Here is a 9,880-nt window from a genome sequence, read left to right as displayed (position 1 = left end):
CTTGTAGAGACTCACTACCTCATAAGGACCAAAATAGCTAATCATATTCATTACCATGTCGATCCAACCTACTACCAAGTTGTCCTATTTATCCCAGTTCCTTCTGAATTACATTCAAATTGATACATCTCCTTGTCATAATACCACAATCCTCAATCAAGACTCACCACACGAGACCCTAACATAAACCACACCGCCCTAAGGCTCATAAGCCACTAAATGCTCTCTTAATCACCCCAAAAGTACCACGATCGAGATACCCACTCTGAAGAGACCTTCCGTGAATTTAAAGCTATTCATTTTACCTTCCTGATACTGAATGTAGAATCCATAATGATATAGAAATACTACGAGTCTCGACACCATCCAATATAACCCTCCGATTCTATCCATGTACAAATCCACAAAATTCTCAATTGCCACATTTAGATCTTGCATCCATTAGAACCATTCTTGAGAGTCTTCCACTCTACTCAAATTTCAATTAAACAGATCAAATGAACCGAACGACCTGTGCCCCATTAGCACAACAACACCCAAGGAAGTTATCCACTCTTATAAGCAACCGAGTGAGTACTCCATTCACGCTACATCCTTTACAAATAACAACTCAATCATCCAATGTTTATCATATACTCATAAAACATAACACAACCCTTATCCAAAATTTCCTTTACTCGAGGCATCCTTGATCTCAACCGCTGTAAGCCATAACTGATTCACCAGCATACCTCAAACTGAAACCAATACAACACATAATCATACAATCAACCCGTCGATAGCAGACTCCCCCACTTGGCTCAAAGCTAAGGAATAAAGCATCTGATAACTTACAATAACCACCCCTATACTGGTATAACACCACAATATGATTCAATTAAATTCTTTCTAAGCTCATGTAACACAAATTATATAATACCTCAAATCATTTACAAATCTCCTATTCATCCTCGTAACAGTCAAGCCAACTTTCACAAGCGATCCAAACTCAAATTGCATTACATATAATTTACTGGTAAAAGAGAACTCTCAACAAAACAATATAGGGATCACACAACCTGAGGACATCCTGCAGGAGATAACCCACCTGCTTAGCCTTAAAATGACATCTTTCTATACCCTTCCACAATCATAACTATTACGCAACCACTTAATCTTCCTGAGTCTGAACTCATGTTACGACCTGAAAATATACTCAACTCCTCAACTAAACAACATGAAAAGACACTTCAATACACCCATAACTCGGGATTATACATTAAATCAAGATGGAAATCAAGCACCAAATAGTTCTTTCTACACTCCATGCAAACCCTTCTCATCACATTCAACCATATGAACACATCTCGTAGTCACATCATACTCATCACGTAGCCATCTAGCCATAAATTCTACGAATAGGGGCACTGCCGGACATATAAATCCAAAAGCACGTGCTCACACAATCAACATCTCAGTGCTCAAGCTATAGTCAAAACCTAGCCTCAAGTCCTCCATACTGGCCCATCATCAGCATACCGAAATTACAACTCGCACCTCTTTCATGGAATCATAAGACATCGATGTATAGTTGATACCAAGCGCTCACATGCGCATACGAATGCGTGGAAGGAATTCAAAGAGTTACGCTTCAAGCTGAATCAATGTCGCACGATAAGGAAAGAAAGATAGGAAGTATATCCTAAATGTCATGTAGCCTCTCGAAGATAAATATGGACGTCGTCATACCGATCCGCAAGACTCTACTAGACACTAGCTCATAACTTGTAGAACATATGAACCTAGAGCTCTGATACCAATCTGTCACGACCCAAATCTACTAATCGTGATGTCACCTAACTCAACCCGCTAGGTAAGCTAACTAATAACTATCCAATTCTATTAAAGTCAACTAAACAATTAAATAGAGAAGTTAACTGAATTTTATACATTCCCCAAGGACTGGTAGTACAAATCATGAGCTTCTAAGAATAGAGTTCAGAAAGCCGATATGAAGAACGTCTGTTTGAAAAGTACATAAACAGAGTTTTATAAAGCTAGGGCTACCATGAACAAGAGGCAACTACATCAAGGACGCAGGTACACCTTCAAATCCAGCAACCATCGAATGCAGCAATATCAGCATCCGGGATCTGCATGCAATGTGGAAAAAGTGCAGTATGAGTACAATTGATCCCATGTATTCAAAAAGTAACAAACCTAACCTCAGGTTGAAAGCAGTGACGAGCTGAAATAGAGGTCGGGTACAATACCACATAACAATGTAAAGCATATAAATAACGAAGTAACTCAGCGATAAAGTGTTCAGCGTTTTCACAGTTTCCCCAAAATAGTTCCGCCTTTCAAGAGTATCAGTGAAAACTCAAATTCTTCACCGAAAACGTCGTGAAATATGAGATGGTTTAAAAACTGTATTTTCTTTTCTAAAACCCCTTTTCACAAAAAATAAGATAATTCATTTTTTCTTTCCAGATAGCAAGTGTGAAATGCCTCTCTATGACCGCATATCAATGTTTGTAAAAATGTCATTAATGACGGGATACCGTACAACATAAGGAAAATGTATCTCTATACATGTATGTTACATATGCATGCCAATGTCATGTATCCCATAGATGAATCATGTACGCACTCTCAGAGTACTCAACCTCACTGTATCACACCTTCCACTCATCATAATCAACCACTCGGGTATTGTATATGGCCCATGCGGCCCAAGGAATATCCATCCAGGAATATATACATCATTGACTATAAGTCACCCAGTACCGAGGAAACAGGCCAATCCAGCCTCATGGAGAAGATCCATCTCCATACCAAGGGAAGATCCATCCCTGAATGTAATCAAGTGCTTTGGACAAATTCATGTCCAGGGAAATCCATCCCTCAATAATATGATCCGCGCTCACTGGGGGTATGTAGACTCCGGAGGGGCTCCTTCAGCCCAAGCACTATAACAAGCCAACGAAGGCATAATCAATAATTTATTGTGGCGTGCAGCCCGATCCCATAACTGTCACTCACAATCAGGCTCTCGGCCTCAGTCAGTCATCAATCTCTCCAGTCTCACCCACAGGCTCATAATGTCATGAAAACTGACCTGAAACAATGATATGATGTATCAATAAGTAACAATTGAGACTGAGATATGATATGAATGCATAAATGTGACTGAGTACGAAATTGAATTCAATGAGATGACAACAAGAAACGACCACTATGGGTCCCAACATTATCAGCACAAAGCCTAAACATGATATCTAGCATGATTTACAACTCATTTATCTTATCACATGGTGAAAACACAGAGTGCACGCCCACACGCCCGTCACCTAGCATGTGCGTCACCTCAACACCAATCACATAGCACATAATTTAGGGTTTTATACTTTCAGCACTAAGTTTAGAAGAGTTACTTATCTTAAACAAGCCAATTCCGACACTGAGCAAGACAAGCGATGCTCCAAGAATCCCATCACGCGTGTTCCGACCTCCGAACGCTCGAAACCCAATTCATATGCTGAAAAGCGTCTCAAAAAATTGTCCAATTCCGAGCTCCCCAACCCAAAATATGTTAAATGCACAAAACCTTCGTTTAACACTGTTCTACCTTATTTCTTGTGCCAAAATATCTCTAAACTCACTTTTGATGCCTCCAATGGATTCCTTGTAAAATTCTAGTCAAGTTAGACTCTTGAATCACTCTATTTGACCTTATATTGAAGGAGATATATTGGTTTCAATATTTAAAAATAGTGCAGATTTTTAAATACGCAACAGTGGCAATTTCGTAATTAATCTGGAAAAAATCTGGCAACCGTATTCTTAGTAAAATGACCATAAAATCCTCGTACGATGTCCAACTTTGACGATTCTTTTTGCTATGGCTCCGTAATTACGATACGGATCTAATGCTTTAATAAAAACAGAAATCGAAGCTCATTTGTTCAATGTGATACCATTTATTCTTGAAGAAATGACGTCGAAACATAAGAAAAACGAGCGCAACATAGCCCAATTTTATCCAAAACTCACCCGAGCCACTTGGGACCCCGTAAGAATATACCAACAAGTCCCATAATATAACACAGACTTACTCGAGATCTCAAATCACACATAATAATATCGAAATGACGAAACACACCTAAAATCAAACTTAATGAACTTTCAAACTTTCGACTTCCAAAAACTCGCGCTGAAACATATCAAATCAACTCGGAATGAACTCAAATTTTGCACAAAAGTCCTAATACATTATACGGAGCTACTCGTGCCTTCAAATTACCAAGCGAAGTGCAAATGCTCAAAACGACCGTTCGGGTCATTACAAATAATTGCTTCCCACTTTTCCAAGCTAGTTGTAAATATTTATTGCAAAATTGGAAGCCACTTGAAAAGAAAAAACAGAAAGGTTATAAAGTTGATTATTGATCAACCACACCCAACCTACTTATGACATGGGGGAGAAAAGATCTTGTCTTATTTTGTAAAAGCATAGTCTCAAGTAATAGAATTGTAAAGAAATCAATTTATCTCTTAGATTTTAATTTTACACTCAGAAATATACTGGTATTTTTGGGATATATACTCGGCCACAAGCATCTAAAAGGGACCTTTCAGTAGGAGGATTTTATAAAAATTACCAAACTTTGGGACCTTTTTGCAAGAGGATTTTATAAAATTACCAAACTTTAGGACTGATCAAACCATCTAAAAATATATGCATCAGTTTAAAAAAGATAAAAAAAATACATTATAAATACATATTTTTTATAACATGTTCTTACTAATATGATGATAATCTGATCACTTGAGTTGTAAAGTTTTCTGAAGTAAATTCCTTCAAAAGTTGTTTATATTATATTTGCATCTGTTAAAAAAAATAGATTGCTTGTGTCATGGAAAGAAAGACAAAAACAATTATCCCTTGTTTCTATGTACATACAACAATAATTTATATACCTTTTACAAACAACTTAATACAAGTACCATATAAAAACTACAATATTTTCACATATTTTTTACCAATAATGTAAGACAATTTGTGGAGTAAATTATAACCTATACACATATACCACTCACCAATAATTTGACATAGCCAAACTAGTAAGTCACAAAAACTATCAAGGAAAACATATGAGAATTTTCAAGAATAAGAAATAAGATCCATGTAGACAGCGTCAAGTTACCTGAATTGATAGAGGCTCCTCCAAGTTCACCAAAAAAGCCAATTTAGATGATAAGAAACTAGTTGTATAGTATTCCAAACTAGCTTGAGGAGATGAAGCTTGAAGGCTATTCACATAGTATAGTCTACACATTATGATATTGGATATTACGACAACACCATTTTCAGCGAACTACAAAAATTTGAGAATACATAAATCAATTACTTTTTAAAAGTAATATAATTCACCAGTCAAAATTTAAAATAGTAATAAAGTATCATTATTTAAGAAGATATATTTTGGTTATTTTTGGTCGGTAAGAGTAAGAGACACAAAACAGATTGAAGTATAAAAAAAACTAAACTACTCACAGTTGTAACAACCCGGCCGGTCGTTTTAAGAATTTATGCACTGATCCCCTATTTAACTACTTTCCCCGTGTGTGTTTCTGCTATTTCGATTTGCCGGGATATTTGGTTTTGAGTTTCGAAGATTTTTGGGACATTTAGTCCCTAAATGAGAGTTTAAGTTTTAGAAATTGGACTGTAGTTGGAGAAGTGTGAAGACATCCTCGGAATAGAATTACATTGGTTCTGTTAGTTCCGTTGGATAATTTTGGGCTTAAGGGCGTGTTCGAATTGTGTTTTGGAGGGCCGTAGCTAATTTAGGCTTGAAATGTTGAAAGTCGGATTTTTGAAGTTTTCGGTTCGATAGTGAGATTTTGATATCAGGGTCGGAATGGGATTCTGGAAGTTGAAGTAGCTCTGTAATGTTGAATGTGACGTGCTTGCAAAATTTCAGGTCATTCGGACGAGGTTTGATAGACTTTTTGATCGAAAGCGTAATTTGAGAGTTTTTGAAATTCTTAGGCTTGAATCCGATGTAAAATTTGTGTTTTGATGTTGTTTTGAGCGTTCCGAAGATTGGAATAAGTTTGAATGATGTTTTAGGATTGGTTGACATGTTTGGTTGAGATCCCGGGGGCCTCAGGTGTGTTTCAGATACTCAACGGGTCATTTTGGAACTTGTTGGAATTGCAGAAAAGTTGCAGCAATCCAATTCTGGTTTCCTTCTTTGCGTCCACGAGTAGGGTCTCACGTTCACAAAGAGGAGCTGGGGATGGGGGAACTTTAATGCTTCGCATTCGCGAAGGTTCTCCCACGTTCGCGAAGCTGAAGGAGATGTTGCATCGCATTCGCGACCTGGGAATCGCGTTCGCGATGAAGGAAGCTGGACCCAAGCGAAGTTGTACATCGTGAACGAGAGGGTCCTTCCACGTTCGCAAAGAAGGAATGACTAGGCAGTATTTTAATAGCCAATCCGCGACCCTTTTTCATTTTTCCACCATTTTTGAACGGGATTGAAGCTTTTGAGGGAGATTTTTGAGGAAACCAACGGGGAATCACTTGGAGGTAATATTCTTGACTTCATAAATCATTTATATGTGATTAAAGGTCTAATTAGTGGTGAAAAATTAGGGAAAAATCATTGCAAAATGGGTAATTAGGGCTTGAGATTAAGAGACCTTAAAATGGGCATTTGAGGGGCCAATTGAACTCCGATTTCAGTGTTCTTGATATGTATAGACTCGTGAGAGTATAAGGATTCTGAAAATATAAATTTTACCCGATTTCGAGATGTGGGACGAGGGGAATTTTGGTCATTTTACATAATTTCACGTATTAGCTTAGAATTTATTTGTAGAATCAATTATTTGAAGTGTTACTTACACTATGCAATTGAATTGAATAGATTTGGGTCATTTTGAGTCGAGTACTCATGGCAAGAACGTGGTTTCAAGTTGATTTTGAGCCGGTTCGAGGTAAGTGGCTTGCCTAACCTTGTGTGGGGGACATTTCCCTTAGGATTGGTATTGTGATAATTGAAATGCCTTGTACGTGAGTTTACGAGTGCGTACTTGTGCTAATTGTTGAAAATCCTATTTTCGCTAAAGTAGCTTTGATTGTATTTTTCCTTTCCTGCTTACATTACTTGAAATCTAAGCCTGCTGCTAGCTTAGAGAAGCATGTCTAATTGACTTAACTGCTTTATTTGCTTAAACTGCCCTATTTGTATTATGTGAAGCATGCTAGGTTAGAATTACTTGTTTTTACCTTGGTACGAAGTTGAGTTTAATTGAGTATTCTTTGTGTTATTGCTATGTGTTTTATTTTAGGACTATGTGACGGCCTCCCGGGAGATCCCATGTACGTTTTTTGATTGGAACTGAAGTGCGGGATACAGGGAGATCCCCAGCTTGTATATTGAGGAGACTAAGAGATCCTCGGGATACAAAGAGATCCCTAGCATATATTGAGGATACCAAGAGATCCCTAGCATATATTAAGGATACTAAGAGATCATCGGGATACCAAAAGATCCCTAACATATATTGAGGATACCAAGAGATCCTCGGGATACCGAGAGATCCCCCGGCTATTATTTCCGTGTGAGCTGTATTTATTTTCGTGATTATCTTGTCTCTGTTATAATTGATGTTGTTCTTCCTATCATGTGTTATTTCCTACTGTTGCACTTAATTATATTGTCTTATTCTATACTATTATACTTTGTATTTTATTTACCCTCAGTAGGGCTCTGACCTTCCTCATCATTACTCGATCGAGGTTAGGCTTGGCACCTACTGAGTATCGCTGTGGTGTACTCATGCCCTTTCTCCTCATGTTTTTCATGTGCAGATCCAGGTACTCCCACTCAGACTTATAACGCTTGAGACGAGGCACTTGTAGAGACTCCAAGGTATATCTGCTACGTCCGCAGACCGAAGAGTCCCTTTTACTCTCCTTTTAAGTATTAGCCCTTCTGTATTTCTTTTCTTTGTTAGATATTCTGGAGTTAGTCACTTGTAGACATTCAAAAGCTTGTGTTTCATGAGATTCCAGGTTTTTGGAGATGTTGTTAGTTTTGAGAGTTGTTATTGTATATGCCGAGCGGCATGTTAAACATTATTTTATTTTACTATTTCGGTTTTAAATATTTCTTCCGCAATTTTTGTTTATTTTCTGTATTGTTAGGCTTACCTAGTCGTAGACACTAGGTGCCATCACGATGGTTCACGGAGGGTGAACCAGGGTCATGACAAGTTTGTATTAGAGCTTTGGTTCATAGGAGTCATGAATCACAAGCCGGTATATTAGAGTCTCCGGATCGGTACGGAGATGTCTGTACTTATCTGCGAGAGGCTATATAACTGTTAGGAAAATTCCACTTCATTTAATTTCCTTATCGTGCGAGATTTTTGATATCACAACTCTAAACTTTTGTCTTCTATTCTCTCATAGATGGTGAGGACACATTCTACCCGAGATGATCAGGCACCCGTGCCCCCTACTGCAACCATCAGAGGTCGGAGTAGAGGTCGAGGACGTGCACGCGGTGCAGCCAGAGCACCCGCGCGAGCTGCCACCGAGGTACCACCAGCAGTTCCAGCCGGAGTCCAAGCACATAATACGCCTACTGCTACTACTACTCCAGCTCTTCAGGAGACTCTTGCACAGTTCATGAGCATGTACACCACTTTGGCTCAGGTAGGGTTGCTTCCCCTTGCTGCAGCCACATCTCAGGCCGGGGGAGGAGCACAGACTCCCACTACCCGCATTACTGAGCAGCGAGTACATGTTGATCAGGTCCTAGAGATTATTCCTGTACAGCCTGTAGTCCCAGGTCAGCCCGAGGACTGGGTAGCGGCTTCAGAGAATGAGCAGCGGAGACTTGAGAGGTTCAATAAGTATGATCCTCTTGTATTCAGTGGGTTAGCATCAGATGATGCCTTGTGATTTCTGGAGGAGTGTCACCGTATCCTCTGTACTATGGGTATATCAGGATATAGTGGGGTTTCTTTCATTGCCTTCTAGCTTCGAGGAGCCGCCTATGAGTGGTGGCGTACCTATGAGTTAGACAGTCCGGATGAGGCAGCTTTACTGACTTGGACTCGGTTTTCAGATATGTTCTTGAGGGAGTTTGTTCCTCAGAGCCTCAGGGACGCATGGACCGCAGAGTTTGAGCATTTGCACCAGGGTACTATGACTGTCTCGGAGTATGTCGTTTGTTGCACTAGCTTGGCTAGACATGCCCCAGCCTTAGTTTCTACAATTCGCGAGAGGGTTCGCCGGTTTATTAAGGGGTTTATTCCCAGCATCAGGTCTAGCATGGCTCATGAGTTGGAGATAGATATTTCTTAGTAGCAGGTGGTGAGCATTTCTAGGAGGATTGAGGGTATGCATGCTAGGGAGAGAGAGGAGAAGGAGGCCAAGAGGTCTCGAGAGTTGGGCCATTATTCTGATGCTTGTGCCCCAACTGCAGGTTGTTATGGTAGGGGTTATATGAGTCGCCCCGTTCATTCAGCTCTTCCAGCAGCCAGTGGTATTTCAGCTCCTCCTAGGCCTTAGGAGCCTTATTATGCACCTCCAGTATCTAGTGCGCCTCCTACGTGGGGTGCTTTCAAAGGTCAGTCCAGCAGACGAGACAGTCACGATTGACACGTCCTCCCAGAGCTTGTTTTGAGAGTGGTGACACATGCCATGTGGTGAGGGATTGCCCTAGACTTGGGAGGAGTGCACCTCCACAGACTTCTCAGCCACAGCGTACCCCGCAGAGTTCTCAGGCTATCGTTACAACTCCAGTTGCTACCCCACCTGCTCAGCCAGCTAGAGGTAGAGGTTGGGAAGGTAGAGGTCGCCCTAGAGGGGCCT

The sequence above is a fragment of the Nicotiana tabacum genome, chromosome 10 (genome assembly GCF_000715075.1).
Source record: "Nicotiana tabacum cultivar K326 chromosome 10, ASM71507v2, whole genome shotgun sequence".
In the NCBI taxonomy this organism is placed as follows: domain Eukaryota; kingdom Viridiplantae; phylum Streptophyta; class Magnoliopsida; order Solanales; family Solanaceae; genus Nicotiana; species Nicotiana tabacum.
This window is presented reverse-complemented; position numbering follows the sequence as displayed.